The 24,840-nt window shown below is 37.2% G+C and overlaps 1 protein-coding gene across 11 annotated transcripts in view; it reads left to right on the top strand.

Moving 5' to 3' along the window:
• Positions 1-3,183, top strand: part of LOC128697263 (FACT complex subunit spt16-like) — a 52,438-nt gene extending 49,255 nt beyond the window's left edge. For 9 of the 11 annotated variants that reach the window (XM_070104135.1, XM_070104132.1, XM_070104141.1 and 6 more), the window contains 2 exons: positions 91-264; positions 1,379-3,183. The gene's annotated coding sequence lies outside the window, so the exon portion shown is untranslated. The remainder of the gene's footprint in view (positions 1-90; positions 265-1,378) is intronic. The other 2 variants (XM_070104139.1, XM_070104138.1) reach the window with 2 other exon arrangements.
• Positions 3,184-24,840: the final 21,657 nt, after the last annotated feature.

The following is a 24,840-nucleotide window of genomic DNA, read 5'->3' as shown; positions in this document are numbered from 1 at the left end:
TTGTAGGCACTGCAACTCTAAGAGAAATGATTGATGTGTAATGAAACTAGTTTTAGCACATTATAATTGATATAAACATGATTTTTGCAGAAGTGCACCTTTAGCACTCACTACAAGAGGTTTAAATCAAGGAATAAATTGTTAGAGTGAAATTGTAAGGAGCAGCACCTACTATGAGGCAGTTGAAAAATCAAGTTGACACAGGCAACGGCCCCGACTGGGAATCTTCTAGCAGTCATTGATGTTGTAGCGAAAGGACATTAAGTGAGCACCTTAATATATTTTGTTATATATTATTTTGTACAGATGATAAAGTTTATATAGTTTTGAGGGGAAAAAATTGACAAATTTATACTTTGAATATTTCACGAGTAAATTTATAAAATGGACAATGTCTTTCTGTACTTAGGAAATTAATGAATAGAAAAAGAAATAATAGACAAATATTTAAACACTTTATTATATAGAAATTTAAAATATAAAAAACACTTAAATATGAAATATTAAGCCTATATTAAAGAAAATGAAAAATATAAATAAGTTAATTCAATATTAATATTATATATAGGGATGTCTGGTGTTGATGACGCTATGTTGTTGAAATTTTAGCCGTTGTTGATGATGGGGGGGGGGGGTTGCAGGTGTTGGTTACGACCCACTAGCTAATCTTTACAGTAGATAGGGTCTTGAGTATAATATCCCGATGACAAGAAAGCAGTTCTTTACTGCTACAATGCTGTGGGGTTTCGTCCTATAATTTCTCATATAGGTGCACATGTAATTAGATCCAAAATGGGGAAGTCTCTAGACGTTAAAATCCTTCTCCATCCGTTCTTTTTGTTGATTGACCTGGTGACGCTCACTTTCATCCAAGCTGAAAAGATAGACAGGTTACTCACTACTTAAATAATCACTCCATGGCAAGTACAATACTCAAAAGATGTGATGATTACTGCAACAATCAATCTAGAGGAAGAAGTTTTCAACCAATAAATCCAATAGAATAAGGCAGGCATGTACTTATAATATAGTGTTGGGAGCTGCGAGTTGAGTGATTTTACTGTTTAACCAGAGATCCACATGTCACTTTTTAGGGGGGGGGGGGGAAGAGGGAGGGGAAGGGATAGTGGGAACTAGACTGACTATACCTTAAGAAGCAGATGGCAATGAAACTATTATTGCTACGTGTATGTTATTGAACTTTTCTCTCACACTGACTCACTCACTGTGTTTGTGTTTCTGTTGGACTCGGTAGTATATAGTTTTTAAAGATGGAGCTGAAGATGGTGTAGTTTTTATTTGTAATTTATGGAATTAAGACAAATTTTATTCATTGTAAATGAAAATAGAGAATAATTTAATATTTTTTCATTTTCAGTATAAAGTTGGCAAAGATTGGAGACAAGAGTTGTATACCCAATGCAGTGTCATCTTCTGAAGACGTACAAGAGTGTTATGGAAAGATTGACAATGGTTTCTGAAAGTCGTGAGATGTGTTTATAATGTTTAAATGACATTTGTGATTAATTTTAAGTTTTATCAAATTGAACATTACTCTAAAGAATATCCATTTGTACATGTATATGTAGAAATGGATGTTCTATTTTTGTAAATAATGTCATGAAAGTAAGTCATTGTGGTGCAAATCAAAATGTATGTTTGAAGATGGCAATATCTGCCGTCTTAAAATGTCAGGTATTTATTTATAATTTTGTGCATTACACAACTTGCTGTATCCACTTGTATAAGTTGTGTGTATACTTGTTTCCATCTCTTTCGTTGTGGAGCCATTATCTATGCTGAATGTTTCTTTTCTTGTTTTGTCTTTACTGCCAATGACTGTTACTTGGGGGGGGTGGGGGTCTCAGTATGGATTCCTGTGTCGTTCAATTTGAGGCTTTTCTTACTTGTTACTCTGTCCATGTTTTAAAAACAAGTACTTGAACCCATTTTGATTCTTGTACTCATACTCTTCTCTCTCTTACATTTGATGTGTTAGTTGCTGTTACTACACTTCAGTAGAATTTGTGCGGTCTGTTCTCTTGGAATTAGATGGCAGTGATCATTTTTGAATCAGTTTTACTTATCCTTCATATTAATTAAGCATCTCTCTTTTAGGACATGTTGGTAGTTGAATGGAGCAAATTGGGAATTGATTTGAGGTTTCTTGTGTGTCCTTCATTGAATTTCTTGTATGTCTCGTCCTCAGTTTGAACTGTGTGTAGGGTTGTCATTGTATAAATACCCCAAACCTAAGCATTGTCAGAAGTGTGTACCTGGGTAGTGTGTTGTGCTTGTGTAGTCAGAAAATCAGTGCGAGGCAGGGGGAGGCAGCATTAGTACGTTAGAAGTGCTGAGAGAATTTTTAAGTTTAAGAAGGGGTGTGTTCGCTGGCTGTCATTTATGATGATAAAATGCACTTTGTGGTTAGATTGTGTCTACAAGTACTATTTTTGTTTCGTCATTGAATGGAGTCTAGAAAGAAGTTGGCAAATTGAGTGGCAAATAGTGTAGCAAACTCTCTTGATGTTTCCATTCAAATTTGCAATTTATGTGGTCTGTATTTCTCAGGGGCTCCTCCATGTATGTTGTCATTTATTTCTTGAAAGAGTTTAGCACCCTTGTATTTTTATTTTGTCAAAGAAGTGTTATAATGTGCCTTTTACACTCGAAGTAGAGGTGATAATACTCCAAGGTTACCGAAAATTGAAAGCTGTGCCCAATGACATTTGATGTTTTCAATATTTACATTTAATGTCCTTTACAATGTGTTTACATGTCTTGAATGTTATTTGGTGATAAGAGTTGTTGTTGTTTCCTGGTCGTGGAAATATGGTGGTGGCATCCTATATAGTCTTAGTATGTTGTAAATAACCACTGCCATATATTTTTTCACTTTGAGAAGGCATATATGACACAAATTGGAGGTTTGATATTTTTAGTAAAAGTCACTCTAGTCTTCCAAGACAATGTCCTTTTTGTTTTAATGATTTGGTCTAGTCTTCCTTCAAAGATTTGGTCATTACTATATTTGATGATTATTGCCTGTAGGTGCTGACTGTCAACTCGTTACATATTGTCCAGTAGGCGGTTGAACATGTTTGTAATTGATAAATTAGACACATGTGCAACTCTTGGTTATTTTTATTGAGGAAATGTTTTGCCACACAGTGTCTCCATACATAGGAGAAATCCTATGTATGGAGACACTGTGTGGCAAAACATTTCCTCAATAAAAATAACCAAGAGTTGCACATGTGTCTAATTTATCAACATGTTGGTTCTTTGAACCATTCATCTACAAACATGTTTGTAATTGGGCCCACTATATATGGATATAAATTTTCCAGCAACAAATTTCTTTCAATAGATTCTCTGTCATGTCTGATCATTCTTTAATACCCCTTCCCTTGTCACTTCTTCCAAGATTTGGACTCAGCCGTTCACCTCTATTTCCTTGTGGTCTACAGGTAATTTTTTGCCACACGACATGACTGCTTGAGTGTTTGTAATCCTCTTGTGAATGTCTCCTGTATGCTTACTTGCTGGAAGCAGGTGTCCGGGTGGTTGTTGTGGGGCTTGGCAAGCTTAAGGGCACTAAAATCTAACCACAACAAGCAAAGGCAGCCTGCAGTTTAGCTAGGGCCCCCAGCATGTCTATATAAATTGTGCACTGCTGCTGGCATACCAGTGTTTCATAGTGGCTTGAGAAAAATAAATTTGACGAGAATTCCTGTTCTAACATTTTAAGTGGGGGGACATTTTAAGACTTGAAAAGCCTTGATAACTCTTTATTGGCACTGTATAATCTCAGTTACATTTAGGCCAATCTCCTTAGCTAGTGTCTTTGTAAAACCTTTGAAAGAATGATGCTTAACAGACTGTACTACAGAATCAGACACCAACTTTCCCCCTACCTCTATGGGTTCATGAAAGGTAAAAGTGTGCAGAACTGTATTTCCACCTTTCTCACTGCACACACCTCTACTAGTTTTACCACTTTTCTTGATTTAAAATCTGCATTTGATATTGCGAACAGAACCGTTATACAACATGAACTAGCCAAAATGAATATTGGTGGTAGCTTACTCTGCTGGATAATAGGATACCTGTCAAACAGAGTATCCTCTGTCCTTTACCAAGGCTTCAGAAGTGATTCTAAAGAAATGTCTTTAGGTACACCGCAGGGAGGAGTTCTTAGTCCCATGCTATTTAATATTCTGATTAATGCTCTCCTAAATGCTCTACCTGCCTCACCTAAACATATAGCTATAAGCTATGCTGATGATATCATGATCCATACAACAGGGCATAAGAAGATGAATACCATTCTTAATGAAGTTCAAGCAATTTGTAATCGACTAGGCCTCATAATATCTTCCTCTAAAACAAAGATATTAACAAGCAAACGAAATCCCCCACCCATCTACTTGCAGGGTGAAATCATTAGCTACGTTAAAACTTACAGATATCTTGGTGTAGATGTACCCTTTAACAAATCCACAATACCACAACTAAACAAGAAATGTAAAGCTAGGCTAAATGCTCTCAAAGCTGTTGCTGGCTACAATCCCAACTATGGTGCTAATGTGAGAATCGTGAGAATGATGTACATAGCCTATGTTAGGTCCTTAATTGATTATGCTGCTCCCATGTTGATATTTATTAGCTAGAGAAAGTTCTCTCCGACCCTTGGAGTTAATGCAAAATGAAGCTCTCAGGATTATTCTTGGCTGTCCCAGATGTACAAAAGTTCTTAACATGAGGAAGGAGCTTGGTATTTCTAGTATCAGTGATAGGATTGTTGAAATTAACACTGTACTCGGTATTAGAATGTTGAGAAACGAACCAGACACTGTCACAGTGAATCTTACCAAGTGTCTAGAGGTAAATGGATTGTGAAAACGTGCAATTGCATTAAGTTTTATAACCTGCATGAACTGTATCACTGTAGGCAACAAGAGCATTTCACCCCTCCATGGAAGATGTGTTCATTTAATATCACATACCTACAAGTCCCTCCCAAGAAGCTCATTGCTAGTAATACCTTCCTTAAATCTCTTGTTAGAGCAACTGCTCAAGAAGAAATTTCTCACCTAGCTGGTAGTAACAAGTTATCACAAGTTATATACACTGATGGATCTAAACAGGAGTCTTCTGGCAGGGCTGCATCTGCTCTTGTTGCCACCTCCCTAGTTAAGAACCATAATAAATTTGTTGAGCTAGGCATAAGAATTGTTTGCAATCCTAATGGCGCTAAAGCTAACTATGACACTGAGCGTGACTCTATCATCATTACTGATTCTATGTCATCATTCAAGGCATTAAATGTGTAAACAATTGCTATGGATCCCATCACACATTGGTAATATTACTCCTTCATGATAAAGTTGTTAGCCAAGGAAAAGAGTTATATTTCTTAGGTAGTGTCATGTTATGTTCTGAATCATTTCAAGTCATTATTAACATTGGTATCAGTATGTCAATGCTTTGTAATCTTAAACTAATAAAAAAGTCCTAAGCTAAAAAATACCAACTGAATTATTTCATAAATGTTAAAAATAATAACCTAACTTTTAGTGTTTGTTTTAATGAAATAAGGGAGACAATATAAAAAGCACTACAAATTAAGTAATGTTTAAATAAAGTTAAATAAGGTAGGAAATTCTAAAATAAATTTATAAAAATACAATTTGAAGTGGAATTTCCAAACTGCACTAGAATATTGACAAGATCAAAATCATAAAACAATACTAGATTTAAATTGATCAAATTAACTGTCAATTTAAAGTATAAAAAGAATAATGGTAAATATAAAATGTCTTGGTTTTTATTATATACATGGTACAAAGGATAATAAAAGGTTGGTATAAAACTTGACAATTTTGAATAGAAGCATTGGTGTATTTGTCATTCTCCTGCTTAAAGTTTTCTGACTATACTGAAGGTTCTGATGTTTTTGGCAAAGACTCGTTTATATACCTCTTTATTTGTTGAGTATGGCTATCTGACTGTTTACATGTCTTGTCAATTAGTCATTCCTAATTGTGGAGACAGAAATAAATAATGAAAGTGATTGATTGTTATAGGAATGTAGAACAAGCCTGAGTACATCTATAAAACACACTATGATAACATGAACATAGATAAGTATGTTTATGGAGCAACGTGCAATATGAATAGACTGACTTATGTTGTAATGATCAGGCTTAGTTACAAGTACTTCTAGCACTTTGGGAGAGACACAGATGATGAACAAACTAAATGTAAATTATGTCATCAGGCATATATGGTCACTCTCTCCAACACTATGTGCTTAATTGGCCACTTATTGAGACAGACAGACAGACAATATAATGAAAACAAGATACCAGATATACTAAGCAAATTTCCTAAATTTCATTGTAACAGACAAATGAACTATAGATATGTAGATATAAATCCATATGTATTCCTGTTAACCCTTTGGGGCCTAGTTCCTAGGCATTTTGTGTATCCATATGCTATCGCGCTACCGTCCACAGGATGAATATGGGGTTGAACAATAAACTAGCCACTTCGGTGGCAAAATCTATAATCTGGTCTCTGTCTTTTCCATTCTCGCTGGTAGACCCACCTTTCATTCAAACTATTGTCATTGACTTTTGGACAAATTGACTTCACAAATTCTGCCATCTCTACCTCCCCTCAACCCATATTATCGACCTGCACCACTATTCACCCCTTGTGGCTTAGCAATTCATTATATCTTAATTACAATCAATCAATCATACTTCTATTATTTACTTTCTCTAAGTGCTTCAAAAATATAATTTCCCTGTTATAAGTAAAATGTCATTTCTAATTTCTCATCTTTTGCTCCAATTTGTTTTATTACTACAAATCCACTCGCTTTCTCTAGTACAAACTTCAAATTTACCATTCCTAATACTGCACCTAATCTCTAATTTCCATTTTCAGACAAACATAATATTTGTCAGTTTCATTCATAATAATTTGACAGTTTTTATTCAACTTTGTTAATCTTTTCATTACATAACCAATTTCATTTCATCAGTACTAATTTTACTTCCTTTTCATTATTCTATTGACATGATTAAATCTACTTTTATTATAACATTTGTCCTATTCTATTCAGTTAGTTACTTTGTACTATTTTCAAATCAATCATTCCTAAAAACTATTCCTTCAAATTCATTACATTTCTATTTAAATATCTAAAAATAATTATAAATTATTTTTCAATATCTTTCTTTCCAGACTTCTTTGCATTTCAATAATGTTACTCTATTTTTCTTAAAATTTATTCATAAATTTCATGGTTCTTTATTTGGAACTTTAACATAAAACAACTTTAATAAATCTAATTCAAATTTATTGTCTCAATTTCCTCTACAAATAAATACTTTAAACAAACATTTTACTTTGTCGCATTTTCACAATTTTAATTCACAAATATTAAATTTTTTAATTAGGAACAAAAAAACATATAAACTGACTTTTTATTAAAACATTTGATTACATCAAATAACTAACTAACTAACTAACTAACTACAAAATAACATTCCTAATATAAGGTTCCTTGATATTACTCATGCCCTCTTCATTTACTGATTTGAACCTATACTCAAATTCCCATAATTAAGCATGACTGACTTCCTGCTTGTCACATCTACCCCCTTCCCATAACCTCTATAATCCTAACACTACCACTTCCCCTTCATTGTAATAACCAAACCCTATAAACCACCACTCATTATTTATTGGTATCATGTTTCACAAACAATGTTACTAACCATTTCACAACGACAAAAAACATCCAGAGTACATGAATACCCGGTATTTCCAAAACGCAAGTCTCAACGTAATGCCTCAAACACCACAAACATATATAAACTCCCACATTATATATACACTTGCAGTCATATTAATAATGAAAAGTCTGGGATGCAACCTTCATCATTAACTACGTTTGTAGGCATTACTCTCAACTTGGTCTGGACACCACCAGTATCTTCGCTCTTTCAGTAATCAAAGTCATTATGGCTTTTACAATGCTCATTCCACAATTCACCATAACCTATGATGCCTCACTTGCAGTCACTAATTAATTATCCTAAGGTATTAAAATAATTCATTAACTCCCTCTAACATGATCTACATCACACTGACCAACGCCATTACTGCTGCTGCTGCTGCTGCTCCTGCCGCTGCCGCCGCCGCCGCCACGACGACGACACTTCCAATAACCTATCAAAATAAATATTTACACATTACATTCATAAAAATTTAAACATACATTTCGACATATTTTAAAAATATTTAAAAAAATAAAATTTTTTTATTATACAAGGCAATTCTTCGATTTTACATAACATACTCAAACTTTGATCAATAATGGATCTATTTATTAAATTGCACTATTAACCCTTAAATGGTCCAAACATATATAAAAGTTTTTCTCAACATCTCAAAGTATGTAAAAATATTGTACATCTTTTTGGTTTTACATTAGAAAACTTAAAATATTTTACAAAAAGGGCATCTACTTTTGTAGCACTACAAATTTAAATATTTCTTTGGACCGTTTAAGGGTTCAAAAATCACTTCAAATTAAATACTCATTACTTTATTAACCTCTCACAAACTATCAACTTTTTCTTATCAATAACTAATTATATTACATAATACTCAATTCAACTTAATCCACACCTATTACCTGCAGAGAGTTTCGGGGGTCAACGCCCCCGCGGCCCGGTCTGTGACCAGGCCTCCTGGTGGATCAGCGCCTGATCAACCAGGCTGTTGCTGCTGGCTGCACGCAAACCAACGTACGAGCCACAGCCCGGCTGATCAGGAACTGACTTTAGTTGCTTGTCCAGTGCCAGCTTGAAGACTGCCAGGGGTCTGTTGGTAATCCCCCTTATGTGTGCTGGGAGGCAGTTGAACAGTCTCGGGCCCCTGACACTTATTGTATGGTCTCTTAACGTGCTAGTGACACCCCTGCTTTTCATTGGGGGGATGGTGCATCGTCTGCCAAGTCTTTTGCTTTCGTAGTGAGTGATTTTCGTGTGCAAGTTTGGTACTAGTCCCTCTAGGATTTTCCAGGTGTATATAATCATGTATCTCTCCCTCCTGCGTTCCAGGGAATACAGGTTTACAAACCTCAAGCGCTCCCAGTAATTGAGGTGTTTTATCTCCGTTATGCGCGCCGTGAAAGTTCTCTGTACATTTTCGAGGTCGGCAATTTCACCTGCCTTGAAAGGTGCTGTTAGAGTGCAGCAATATTCCAGCCTAGATAGAACAAGTGACCTGAAGAGTGTCATCATGGGCTTGGCCTCCCTAGTTTTGAAGGTTCTCATTATCCATCCTGTCATTTTTCTAGCAGATGCGATTGATACAATGTTATGGTCCTTGAAGGTGAGATCCTCCGACATAATCACTCCTAGGTCTTTGACGTTGGTGTTTCGCTCTATTTTGTGGCCAGAATTTGTTTTGTACTCTGATGAAGATTTAATTTCCTCATGTTTACCATATCTGAGTAATTGAAATTTCTCATCGTTGAACTTCATATTGTTTTCTGCAGCCCACTGAAAGATTTGGTTGATGTCCGCCTGGAGCCTTTCAGTGTCTGCAATGGAAGACACTGTCATGCAGATTCGGGTGTCATCTGCAAAGGAAGACACGGTGCTGTGGCTGACATCCTTGTCTATGTCGGATATGAGGATGAGGAACAAGATGGGAGCTAGTACTGTGCCTTGTGGGACAGAGCTTTTCACCGTAGCTGCCTCGGACTTTACTCTGTTGACGACTACTCTCTGTGTTCTGTTAGTGAGGAAATTATAGATCCATCGACCGACTTTTCCTGTTATTCCTTTAGCGCGCATTTTGTGCGCTATTACGCCATGGTCACACTTGTCGAAGGCTTTTGCAAAGTCTGTATATATTACATCTGCATTCTTTTTGTCTTCTAGTGCATTTAGGACCTTGTCGTAGTGATCCAGTAGTTGAGACAGACAGGAGCGACCTGTTCTAAACCCATGTTGCCCTGGGTTGTGTAACTGATGGGTTTCTAGATGGGTGGTGATCTTGCTTCTTAGGACCCTTTCAAAGATTTTTATGATATGGGATGTTAGTGCTATTGGTCTGTAGTTCTTTGCTGTTGCTTTACTGCCCCCTTTGTGGAGTGGGGCTATGTCTATACATTCAATTACCATATAACATCTATACTTAAATTTCATTTTAAGCCTGCCCATAATGTTATGCATAAAAGGACCTTTGGTATCTTACAAACTCATTTTCTTTGTATATCTATCAACTAAACTTACTTACTTACTCTTTAAACTAAAATTATTAAATACTTAACTTTTCATTATTAGCTTCTCATACTCTCGGCCTCTTGTTAAACTCTCAATATTAATACCAATCAACGTATCAAAAAATCATCCTCCACTTCTATCAATAAACCTGCAAAAAATAATTCTAAATATCTAAATACTCCAATTACTTACCAATACTCAAAAATATAATAAATACAACACCAAAATAATGTATTAAAAGAAATACATTACTGACATTTCACTGATAAAACACTTTCAAATTTTTATACTATTAATATCTAAAAAACTAATTATCTTTCTTAAAAAATGAAAAAAAATTTTGAAACTCAATACATGTATACCCGCCATTATAATTTTTTTTTTAACTCAGCAACTATTAACACCTCAAAAATAAATGTATATATAACTCCAAAATTACATATACACTTGCTAACAAATTAATAATGACAAATCTGGGATACGACCATCAATATTTATTCATTGTTTCAATAATAAATGCACTAAAAGTTTATTTACTTTCTTCCTTCTGTATCTAAAATTATCTTCATCTCAATAAAAATATTATCCCTAAATGTACCCTTTAAGACTCCTCAATAAACTAGACAAAAGATTAATACTCAACTTTTAAATAAGAAATTCAATCAGTCAGTCTTTCTTTCTTTCCACTATCACCACCACACTGCCTCTACACAATTCCATTGATTCACTCAACCGCCAACAAACATAAAATATAAAAAAAAAAAAAATAAATAATAAATATATCAACAATTAACTATTTTCAATATGTACACAAAATACCAAGACAAATATACACCTTTCAACATTAATTCATTCTACTCAGTCCCTCTCCTAAAGTCACTTAACCGCAATCTTCAAAACCTCCACTAATCGGAAAAAACTAAAAAATCAATTAATAAATAATATAATTATTAAACATTTCTAAATATTTATAACAAATATTAATACACACCTTTCCATAACTGCTTATACTCTCTTCTTCCAAACTCAATCACATCGTCTGTAAAACAAAAAAATATTTTATTATATTGACATTTCTCATCAAATCCCTCAAATTTCATATACAACTCCACTACACATATTAAGACCTCAAACACCACAAATGTATACACAACTCCCACATTACATATACACTTGTTCAAAAACTAACAATGACAAGTCTAGGATGCGACCCTCATTACTTAGTCCGTGTTTCAAGTCTTAATACACTCAAAATTTAAATTTATGGCTCAACCCGTAATTATCTCAAACTAAATCTTCTCCAGACATAATTTTAACTAATCTCTTCACTAACAAACTTATTAAAAAAAAAATAAATTAACTCATCTTAAACAACAGCATCAACAGTAGCACCACCACCACCACCAGCAGAAGCAGCAGCAGCAGCAGCAGCAGCAGCAGCAGCAGCAGCAGCAGCAGCACCACCACCACCACCACCACCACCACCACCACCAGAAACAATCTTCACTCGCTCACTCAGTCTTCCCACCAACACCTCGGCAAAATGAAAATCTGTAATAAATCATATATTCAATTTAATAAATAATTTAAATAAAATATACATAAACACTTCACTTTATTTCTTCAAACATTGTCATTTCAAAAATTAATAAAAAATACATAAATATACAGAACAAAAAGAAATATACCACCCCCCCCCCCCCACAAACACTTGTACCTCGATAAAAATCCGTCAACCGATCACTCACTGACGTAAATTCTTCATCACATTCACCAACCTGAAATACAACTTTAATTTCTTACTAAATAGACAAAATAAAATTCTTTACATTCACACTTCTCCCATCAAACATCTCAAACTTATACTTAAAATCTGATTACTCATTTTATTGCTCACATTTAACAAAATTAAACTTGGAAAATACATCCATACCAACGATTATAAATAAAAAATTATTTAATTCACATATTAATACATAAAACACCACAAATGTATATATAACTCCCACATTATATATACACTTGTTCAAAAACAAACAATAATAAGTCTAGGATACGACCTTCATTATTTATTCAGTGTTTAAAGCCTTAATATACTCAAAATTAATTTACTTTTCTTGCTCCTCAACCCATAATTATCTTCACCCAGACATTATTAATTATTCTCCCTATATACCTTTAATGCTCTTAAATGAACAATTTACAAATACATAAATCAATATTACTTAACACTAAGCACCACCACCACCAGCAGCAGCAGCAGTAGTAGCAGCAGCAGTAGCATCATCATCATCATCATCATCATCATCATCATCATCACCACCACCAACACCACCACCACCACCACCACCACCACCACACTGGCTTCCTCTCAAACTCCGTCACTCACTCGCTCACACTCTGCCCCCAATTCTTCATCACAAACCTAAAAAATAAAAAAATCTCTTAATAAATACTACAATTATTATTACACACCTTTGCACAATAATTCCTCAAAACTCTTCGCCGCTTCAAAACTCACTCGAATCACCACTAAAACTAATTAATAAAAACTTCAAATACATTGACATTTCTCTCAAATATTTTCTAGTGCATATACAAAAATTATCTATTTTAGTGTCTTGTTTCTTAAACACTATAATCAATCATTTTCCCGTCTTTTTCATTTCTCAAACTATATACATACCATACATTACGTCAAAAATATAACTATTACTCCTCTTCCTCCTAAAAGTATTAAGACCTCAAACACCACAAATGTATACATAACTCCCACATTACATATACACTTGTCCAAAAACTAACAATGACAAATCTAGGATGCGAACTTCATTATTTGCTCCGTGTTTCAAGCCTTAATACACTCTAAAATTATATTTTGTCTCCTCAAACGAAAACTATCATCTTCACCCCCACAACACCATTATCCCTATATACCTTTAACTCTACAACAATATACACACAAATAAAATAACAGTACTTATCTTAATACACAGCAGTAGCATAACCAACACCACCAGTACCACCATCATTAGCAACTCACACTTCCTTCCTATAATAAACTCAGTCACTCACTCGCTCAAAATTCATCACCAATCTGTAAAAAAAAAAAAAATTTCAAATACATCGGCATTTGTCTAAACAAAAAAAATTTTGGATACATAAATATCTATTTTACTGCCATCACACTTCTTAAATATAAACATTTATTTCTTTATTATTTTTTTAAACTATATACATAACAGACATTACCTCTAAAACAACTCCTCCTCCAACTCCTCGTCTCAAAACATCAACACCTCAAACTCCACAAATATATATATAACTCCTACATTATATATACACTTGTTCAAAAATAAATAATGACAAGTCTGGGATGCGACCTTCATTGTTTATTCAGTTTCAAGCCTTAATGTAATCAACACTTCTATAAAACAAGTTTACTCATCTTAAACACAATCAGCCATCCATCCCTCAGTCCTCGCGCTAATAAAAACCTCTGCAAAACCTGCAACAAAAAATATTTGTGTTAACATTTTTATACATCTCAAACATTATTACTTATTATGGAAAATTTTCTAGGATGCTTACCTGTATGTACCTCAACATTATATACATACCAGTAATCTCATTGGGAGACAATCATATTGTTTACCGTAGTCACCCCGTGTAGACATGTGAGAAAACTTAACCACCCCTGGTCGCACCAAGTGGTCCCCTCGACCTCACAATCTTATCCATATCTATCCGAGACCAGTATGGATTGGGTAGCACCCACAAGTGCGGTGCTACTAATTAATTGTGGACTGTATAGATTATATAGTTTAACTGAATGAAGGGGGGGGGGGGGTAGGACACACATGGATACATCCGTCAAGGAAAACATTTGTACATAATCCCACTACTTACCAGATGTTCTCTGGTGGTCACTTGATGTAGCTGGATCACTCGTAACCTATCTAATTATAACATACCACCACTGGCCAGTCTAAGGTTGCTATAACTAGAAGGGTTACTTAACTGTGGGTGATTGATATTCCTCATTTCTTGATTCACCATCTCATTTTCGATGTCCTGCTACACCGACACGATTCTCATTCCAGCAGGACGAGGTATCCGCTGGTTTGTCCTGCTTTAGACGTCGTGACTCAAGGAGTTTCCCTTTCCTCGTCTCGTTAACAACGAGGTCTAGCGTGTTCACTCGGAGCAAACGACTTATTTCGCTTCACATATTCTCTTAACTTAGCGTTATTATCATTAATTACATTACAATTCACAAGACGATTTAACGTCTCATAACTATTATACAAACTAGAGGTCACTCCATTAAGATCTGAGACCGATGAGTGATGATTAATCCAAGGGTAATTTTCCCCAGGACACAGTCCATTGTGGCGCGTCAGTCACCCGCTCCTTCTCTTATCACAGTTTTACCACTCTATTACTGTGGTCCCGTAAATCCCGTTCCCTCACTCTCCACCAGGAACAATTACGACACTTCTTATTATGAAATGAGGCCTATATTAATCCTTAGGCCACCGTGAACGTCAATTTCGTGGTTCCATGTTTTCTCAGCTCCCTCACCACCATTCAAAACAATACGCGCCGTCCCCCCCGCACATCCGCGCATGCGCAAAGGGAACTCTTGGTTCTACTCTTATTTTCAAATACATTTTTGACCCATATAGACACATTAAACACCTATTAGGCACTATAGTTTCGGAAAATCAAAAAATTTTCCACACTTATAATATTAACTAAAAATACATACCCCACAAAATTCCACAATACCCGCCTCTGCCAAAATCCGTCACTCAGTCAGTCAGTCAGTCAGTCACACTCGACCGTCAACTCACTTCACTAACCTGAAAAATTAAAACAATCCTCTTAGTAAACATCTATAAATACCTTAAAATTCAATAAATAATTTACATAAAATATTACTTAACATTAACTGACATCAACCTGTAAAAAACAAAACATGAATCAAAACATCAAATTTCTTATAATTTGTAAAAACTAAAATTATATAAACAAAAATAATACCATTCAAACTGATTCTAGCAATAATAGTGGCAGCCGCTAAGTGCCAAATTCTTCTTCAAACTTCATAAATAACCAGCGTCAAATTCTCAACGTATAAAATTAATTCTCTTCTCAAAAATGACTAATTCACAGGCTACTGACCTTCAACTTACCACTCATTCCCATCCTAATCAACTTAATTACTTGAAATTATTTTAATAACACGAAATTCTCACAAACACATCAACCCTCCTTTTTCTAACAAACAGACCATGTGTGTCCCCTCCATCACCACCTTTGTCATTGACACTCAGTAATAACTTCACTAATATTGTCCAATAATGACAATAAACCCCTCTATGCTAGCAATAATTACATTGCCAAACCAAATAAACAAGATCCTCTCCAAGTACAAATCACCAAAATAAATATTTACAAACGCCTAAACAAATTAAAAAATACCATTCATACGTACCACCGCCTTCTAAAAAAAAATCATTACCCAATTAATCAAAATCTACCGTAATTGCTATAAATTGTTGCCAACACAAATAATGCAACAAACTTGCAATCCCATTCATTAATAACTCAGACCTATTCTTTGGAAAATAAATAAACATGATACTTATACAAACAATCCCTTCATTTCCCTACCGATACAATCCTATTAGCCAATTCCATTAACACAATAACTCATGACTTCTAGGGATTTAAACTCCTAAATTATACAGCTATGGCTATTTCTCCAAAAAAATAAAATTATATAAATCAATCTAGCTCAAGTCTTAAAGTTACAAACAACAGTTATTGGTTTCTTATTACACCATATACCTCAGGGATATCTTTAAAACGCAATATTAACAATACAATTACTATAATGACAAATAATCAATTGAACAAAAAATTATAAATGCAAATGACTACTATATCTCCCTTAAGGTTTAAAATATAAAAAAAACATTACAATATAAATCTAACAAAACATACAACCAAACATTAATTGCAACTTTACCTAATATATATATTAATAAAACAAATACCTACTTCAACCTCAAAAAAACTTCTTCCCAATGCGACATAAACCATTATAAACTATTTAACATTTAAATCAATAGCAACGTTGCTGCAATACCCATCCATGCATCTCATTCTCTTTACACATGATATAATAAATACCAAACAAACATTCAGATTCGACTTCGCTACACTTTCAAGAGTCGTGACAGTCAGTCATTTTCCCTGTCATATATAGGCACCTAAACTGACTAATAGATGACACTCCAGTAAACTTATGGGACTAAATTCATAACCCATCTACATATCAAAATCTCATTATAATGCAAATTTTCTACTTTACATAAATTGATTAAATCTATTACATGCGAAGAATAAAATGAAATAAATAAACTCTACTAATTGGATTTATACTCTTCACGATTTTTTTTTTCAAACGCTCAAATAAAAACAAATTAGACAAAATCTGCTTCACTTCTGGACAACAGTCACCAATTCATATTCTTAATGTTAATGAATCATGACCTTGGCTAAAGTGACCACAAACCAAAAACTTTCTTTCAATGTATCATACAATCACCCAAACAACTGCAAGCAATCAATCAATCAATATATCAAATCCCTGGGTCCCACATTTTCAATTCACCCACTTAAACTCAAAAATTACCTACACATGTTAAATTACCATGTACTAACTACGGGTCAAATACACAGACAAGTCATCTTGTTTGCCAACATTTTTCTAAGCATACTTCTAACTGCAAAGACAACTTTTATTCAGAGTAGGAAAAATAAATTTAAAAATTCATCCCAAATGCATCAACAATAAATTCAAACATCTCATTGGTGAAAAGACACTCAGGCATATACCTATAAAAAGAGGGAATGGACACAAATATATTCAAGACAAAAAATATATTACTAAAACAAAAAAAGAGACTATCAGTCACGCTAAGGTCACAAGGTATTCAAACAATAATCACAAATATTTCTTTCGCATATACAAAACTAACATTAGCGACAAGATAGATACGCCTAATTAACAAAAACAACAACTCTGCTCGCATCACTGACTCAAGCACACATTATAATTCCTCAATACCTACTTCCTCTCACTTTTCACCCACAAAATTACTACCCATATTCCTGAAATAACACATTATGTATAACACGACCATAATAAAATATAATATTATAACCACAGACATTGTCCTCAGATTAAAACAAAATATAACAAATGAATCCACATACAACAAATATTGCTTAGCAATGTTATTCAAACTATGTAAAAAACTTACCATACCTTTACCTATTTTTTTTTATTTAAAACATAAAATACATTAAATAAATAAAAGTATACAGTATCAGATCTTCAACAGACAACATAAATTCTTCATTGTCTAAACACACTCCAATTTTTACATAAAAAATCCCTCATCACCTGTACAATTCATCCTTCAATACTTTTCCGAAATAAAATATTATAAAATGTTAGTCTTGACAAATATTATAAAATTGCAATATGCAGTAATATGTCATATATTTACACTTCATGTTGTATATACAAATAGCAACCACACATGGGTAAGTATATAGACCGTATAATAAAGTGTTATAAAACCAACACACAATAACACATACACACACACACACACACACACACTCATACACACCAACAGACATAGGTATTAATGAATCGACGAAGAAAATATCCAAATATAACAAATACGATGTGTTATATTACATCTCAATAAATAATGTAATCAATTACATGCAATATCAGATATTACATGCAATAGGAAAACACATCTATACAAATACCAATGATTAGTATACAAGAATAAAAAGGGCAAAACTCTTAACGTTCTGCACATAAAAATTTTACATTTTTATTAATGACATCATCACACTGGAGACTTGCATACAACATTGGAGACATACATACAACATTCACAAACACACAACATTTACACACATTGTTCGCATCGCTGTTGGGCCGTGCGGACGCACTGCGCAGTAGCTCCTACTACACCTGGTTACTGCGCATTTTCACTGTTCAGACATGGCGGAGTACACTGGCAGGAGAATTAATACAGTCTGCATTGAGCTGTTGAAGGGTTCTCTGAGCCCTGATTCGACGAACGTCCTTCTTCCTGCGATTATTAGGGATTTATATGGAATCCCTAATGAGGAGCTGTATGGTGTGGCTCTTAATGGGATGAGACGAGTTTTTGTGAAGTTCCTGAGGACTAGTTACTACAGCAGTGTGGTGGAGGAGTATCAGGAACGCCGAATGTGCCTCAACTCGACGTTAGATGTATGCATGCATGACGTGTCTACTTACTACACGTGGGTACGAGTGAGGAATGTACCCTTTGAGGCAACTAAGTTTAGTATAGTGGAAGTTTTTAGAAAATATGGAGTCATTCATGAAGCTAGAGGAGGGGTATGGCGGGATGGACCATATGAGGGCCTCCCGGAAAGGTCATACAACATCAAGATGACCTTGAAGACGCCTATACCTTCGTATGTCATGTTGACGGGTACCAGAAATCAGGTATATGTCTCGTATGTGGGGCAGAGGAGAACGTGTCGTCTTTGTGGCTCTTATGACCATATAGCGGCGCAATGTGCAAGTAGAGTTGCCCCAGAGGTGTCAGCCCCGGTAGAGGAGGTCCAGCAAGCGAGTGTGGTGGAGGCGGCGAAGTCTGGGACTCCTCTATGGAGTGAGGAGGTGGAGAAGGAGGGTGAACAGATGGGGACGTGTGTCACTCTCCCGGTGGAGGATGGAGATCCTACTCCAACGCCTGTGGTGGTGGAGGAAGTGGTGGAGTCGACACAGGAGGTGTCCTTGGAGTCAGTGCTCCAGGAATTCTTGGAGGAGGCTTTGGTTGGAGAGGACATGGGTGGACGGACCAGTGAAAAGCAGCAATTGCAAGGGCAGAGAGAGAAGACGGAAGTAGCAGGGAATAATAGAAAGGATACACTTGTTGTGGCAGAGGTGCACAGGGAGGATGTACCTGAGGAAGAGATGGCTGTGGGAGGCAGCTCTAGGAAGCGGCCAGCGGGGTTGACTGAATTAGATGACGTTTTAACACCTGGGCAAAGACCAGGTAAGAAGGCATGGGCAGAGGTGGTTCGCAAATCCCCTACAGGGGGGGGGAGTACAGGAAAAATCGGGGGGGGAGAGACAAGGGGGGGTAGGGGGTCTTATTAAAAAATGTAATAAGGAAAGTGTGACCAGCTTGAAGGGGAGTGTAAGCAAGCAACAGCGGCACAGAGGTAAGCCGCCTTTCCTTGACCATTCAGGTGTTTAACGTTAAATGCTAATGGCCTAAAGACTGAAGTAAAAAGGGTATGGTTGGAGTGGTTCCTCAAAAGGTATGACGTGGATGTTTGTTTCTTACAGGAGCATAACCATAAGTCAGGTAGTGAGTTGCGATTGAGAGGCTATAAGTTGTTTGTAAGCATGGCAATGCTTTTAAAGGGAGGAGTGGCTGTTTTAGTAAAGGAGACCAGTCCATTGCGAGTCATGGGGTGGGAGGAGGGGGGAGGGGGGAGGGTTGTTCGGGTGGATGGGTGGTGGGGGGAGAGTAGGGTATGTTTTGTGGGAGTTTATATGCCAGCGATTGGTAACGTGCGGATAAAAACAGACTTTGTTCGGGATGTATTGTTATACTATCTCGGGGGTTTACCTGCTATCGCGATAATTGGAGGTGATTGGAATTGTGTCATTAGGCATGCAGACGTCATACCTAGGGGGGCGGGGTGCGTGTTGGGTGTCTTACGGGATGCATTGCGTGATGTTCGGGTTGTAGATGTGGTCGGCAGGGGGGGGGGTTTCAGGTCGAGCACACCTATGTACAGGGGAGTTATGAGGCAAGGTTGGATAGGATTTATGTGAGGCAGGGGATAGGAGTGGAGAGGGTTAGAACAGTAGACGTGGGTTTATCTGACCACAGAGCAGTGTTGGCTGACCTTCGGGTGGATGGCATTCCGAGAATATTTCAGAGTTATTGGAAATTAAATGTGAGGCTTTTACAGGAGGAAGATCAAGGTTGGTCCTTTCAGACATGGTGGAAAGGGTTTTGGGAGGCTAGGGATGAGGAGGTGGATTTGCTAGATTGGTGGGAGTTGCAGGCAAAGGTGCAGATTGCGGGATTTTTTAAGAAGAGGGGCAGGGAACGGGCACGATGGAGGTTTGGATTGCAGAATTATTTAGAGGGCCAGTTGAATGATTGTTATGGGGGGGGGTAGGGAGGGTGTGGGAGGAGTTATGGGGGAACTTAGAAGTCGTTTAGTGGAGATGCATAATGAACGTTTTGATGCACTCAGGGTTAGGGCAGGATTGGAGGATGTACTAAAAGGTGATAGGCCAACCGGGTATGTACTCCGAAAATTCAAAGACAGACAGTTAAGGAATACGGTGGCACATATTGTCGTGGAGGGAGGGGAGGGTTATGTGCAGGGACAGGGTCTCTCTGACACAGAGTTTATCAGTAGGTATGCTGATTTTTGGTTTACGGAGAAATGGAAGAGAAGGGGAAGGGTGGTTGGGTTAGAATCATTTAGAGCTATAGGGGTTCAGCAGGGTGTGGGGCAGGGGGATCGGGTTTTGTTGGAGGGAGGCATTACGGGGACAGAGGTGGGGGAGGTGGTGAATGGGTTGAGTCAGGGGAAGGCACCGGGAATAGATAGGTTATCTAATGATTTTTACAGAGCACATTGGGAGGATCTCAGGGAGTGCCTAGTGGCGGTTTTGAATTGTATGATGAAAAGTGGTAGAATGGCGAAAACACAGAGAACTGGGGTTGTTGTTTTGGTGCCAAAGAAGGGGGGAGAGGAGAAGGGTTTGGGAGATTATCGTCCGTTGTCGTTAATGTGTACGGATTACAAAATTTTTGCGAAGGTATTGGGTAACAGATTAAAGAAGGTAATGGGGAGTAGCGTACATGAGGGGCAGTATGGGATACCGGGACGGACTATGAAGAATGGGCACAGTGTGATAAGGGATTTTATAGAGAACTGTCAGGGTGGGGGCGTCCTTGGATTGGATTGGGCTCAGGCCTATGACTGTGTGAAGAGGGACTTTTTGTGGGGTTGTTTGGAGAAATTGGGTTTTGGAGGGGGGGTCATGAGGTGGGTGCGCACTCTGTATGAGGGGGCTGTCATGAGGGTGCAGGTTAATGGTAAGCTGGGGGGGGAGGTGATGATGGAACAGGGATTAAGGCAGGGTTGCCCGCTGTCGCAGTTGCTCTTTGCATGTGTGCAACATCCTTTCTTTGAGGCTGTGGAGGCAGAATTGCAGGGGGTAGGGGGGGGAAGAATGGGGGGAATAGTAGGTTATGTAGATGACACAACTGTGTTAGTTACGAGTGGGGAGGCTTTAAGAAGGGTGGGTGAGGTGATAAGGAGTTTTGGGAAGCTTTCAGGAATGGCAGTTAATTTAGCAAAGTCTAGGTTATTGGAAGTAGGAACATGGGTTGGGGGGAGATTGGGGGAGGAGATGGGATGGATGATTTGTGACAGAATTAGGGTGTGTGGGATATGGTATATGAAGCAGTTGCAGGAATGTAGGAGGCTTAACTCAGAAACTGTCACGAATAGGGTTATAGGTAAGTTAAAAGGTTTGAGGGTCAGTGAAGTGGCGTTACAGCAGAGGGCGTTGGTAATTAACTCGGTGGTGTATAGTAAGGTCTGGGGTGTGGCGGAGGTGTTCCCTTTGAGGGTGCAGGATATACAGGAAATACAGAGGAGGGTGTTGAGGTTTGTGTGGGGGTTTGGGAGGGCCTGGTTGTCCAAGGATGTGGTCATGACGGAGGTGAAACAGGGGGGTCTAGGATTGTTGGCCTTAGGGCCTAGGGTAATGGCAATATATATCAAGCAGAGGTATCTAAGAGTGGGGGGGGGGAGGGGTGTTAGGGTGGATAGGGTGATGAGGGATGCTAGAAACTGGTGGTGTGGTAGGGATTTGAGAAAGTGTGAAGATGTAATAAGATTCATGTTGACAGTGGGGCAGGTTAAAAGTTTGAAGGTAAACACGGTGGTGGGTGTGGTGTGGGGAAGGGGTGTATTGCAGGGGGTCGCAGTATACCCCATGTATAACTGGAGGGTCATATGGGGGGAGTTCAGGAAGATTAGGATACCAGCACGGGTTAGGGAGATGGTATACCGTTTTCTCATGGGTGTGGTTGCATCTAAGCACATGTTGCATAAGATGGGGTTGGTGAGAGAGGCAACATGTTTATTCTGTGGGGAGGAGGAAACTGCCTATCATGTGGTATATTTTTGTTCATCTTTGGGCGTGGTGAGAGTCTGGATGGCGGGGGTTATTAGATTGTTGGGGGGGGGGGGAGGTGGTCTTTTCTTAGGTCTTTGTCGAGGGATGTTAGTGGGGTTGAAAGTGACGTGGGGAGGGCTTTGATGTATGTTATGGCAGATTATTTGCACGTTTCTTGGGGTATGAGGCAGATTACAGGGCAGTTGAGGATAAAAGCGTTAGCAGCAAGGTTCTTTAGGACAAGGTGTAGGAATAGATTAATATATGGAGGAAGATGGGAATCAAGTTTTTCGGTAGGTTATCGTAATCTCACTGTAGCACAACTTCTCAGGGAACAGGGGGGGGGGGGGGGGCAAGGGACGGGTCTCCTTTAATGTGAGGGGGGCGGTGTAAGGTTGTGCTAGTAGTGTGGAAGGTGATGAGAGAGTGAGCTAGTGAGTGCGTACATTCCTGAACTGGTTATGTTCCTGAGGTTTATTTGGGTTTGCGTTCAGTACCATGGTTTCATTCAATAACACCTGGAACGTCATACAATTACATTTTTTGGTTTGGGGATATTATTGCACTCATTGTCAAGGATAGGTGGCTTGCGCAGCTGTTATGGTGTTTTATGACAGGCAGTACTAAACATGTACAAAAATGGTACTACCAGTACTGTCTCTTTATTGATATGAGATGTGTTAAAAAAAATAAAATAAAGCAAAGAAACACTGTACGTCAAGAGTACGTTAGTATAGGATGATGCTTGTTTATTTGTAGTTTTAAACACTTTCATGATAAAAAAGTACTTTCCTTTCAAATTGTACTCCTATATAGAAGAAGTTTGTAATACTTTTCACACATTCATGTAGTGATTTACAATGTCAAGGATGTTTAATTTGTGTGTCAGATAGGGATAGGATTTTATGCAAGTTTGATCTTAAGCCAGGATTTAGTTAGTTGTAGAGGAATGTTTCAATATGATAATTCTAGTCTGGGATTATATTTAATACTTATATAAGCTATTTTCTAAACGGAGCCAGCATGTAATGTATTCTCTTATATTTTACGAGTAAACTACATGTTATGCAATGTAATGACAGTTTGAAGTTCATGGTTGATGCTTTATTATTATTGATATTAAAAAGTGTGGGTGTATATCCTTCCGCTTATACAGGTGTGTATAGCAATGTAATGTCCATATTTGTTTGCCTATGTACTTTTATATTTGTGATTTGTTTTGTTTTTGCATTACCAATTTCTGGTAAATACTCATGAGGGTTTAATGAGGTGAGGGTATAACCCTAATTGTTAGGATCCTTAAGGTATTTCTTAGAACGGTGCATGTAAATAATTTTTGTCTGCACTGGCTTTATTAATTATTGTAAGAGGAGGAGTTTTGTAGGACATGTTGTTGGATGTGTAGCTGGTGGTAATATGGCTTCAGCTATAGTGTTATTTAAGTACGTGGATTTGATTTGTTTTATAGTATTTAATGGTTAACATGTCTTTGGTTATGTGACGTATGAATAGCATATATGTATATGTGTATTGTGTTTTTTAAATAAAATATAAAAAAAAAATTAAACGCAGATGACCAGCCCGTAAGATTACCCACTGAACAAATACAAATTATCTCAAATCCTTTAACTCTAATGCTCTGTATGCAGACGGGAAATCTTTCTCCCATCTCCCCTCATATACTAACTGATTTCGACACTTAGTTCTAAGAATTGTTCCCGCTAAAACCCGGATTCTCCTATTACCTTCAACATGTCTCATAACCCATGACAAATATAATCGGCTACGATATACGACACTGCACGTTGTACACAAATGTCAACCCCACCCACGCCCTAATTATAGAAAAACCTCCCCCCCCTACCATTCGTAAAACTCTGCTTAACCACGCACGTACTATACCTAAATGTTCACACAAATACACAACGTGAAACGCTGATTCGTCCTCCCGGCACGCTGAACAACTCCGGTCAACCTCTACACGCCCATTAGACAACACCACCTTGGACGGCAGAATCCCGTACAAAAATTTAAAAACTACTTCGCGTACTCGAGGAAGGAGATGTAACTCATGAACCCGCTTCCATATATCACACCACGCGTACATGGGGAACATTCCTTCAACTCTCACCTCAACTTTCACCATACCCACTCTTTCCAAAGTACTCAATTTAACGCTCCACACGTCTCGCATGCACAGTA

This window comes from Cherax quadricarinatus, chromosome 89 (genome assembly GCF_038502225.1).
Source record: "Cherax quadricarinatus isolate ZL_2023a chromosome 89, ASM3850222v1, whole genome shotgun sequence".
In the NCBI taxonomy this organism is placed as follows: Eukaryota; Metazoa; Arthropoda; class Malacostraca; order Decapoda; family Parastacidae; genus Cherax; species Cherax quadricarinatus.
Note: the sequence above shows the minus strand (reverse complement) of the source record. Positions and strands in the feature narration are given on the sequence as shown.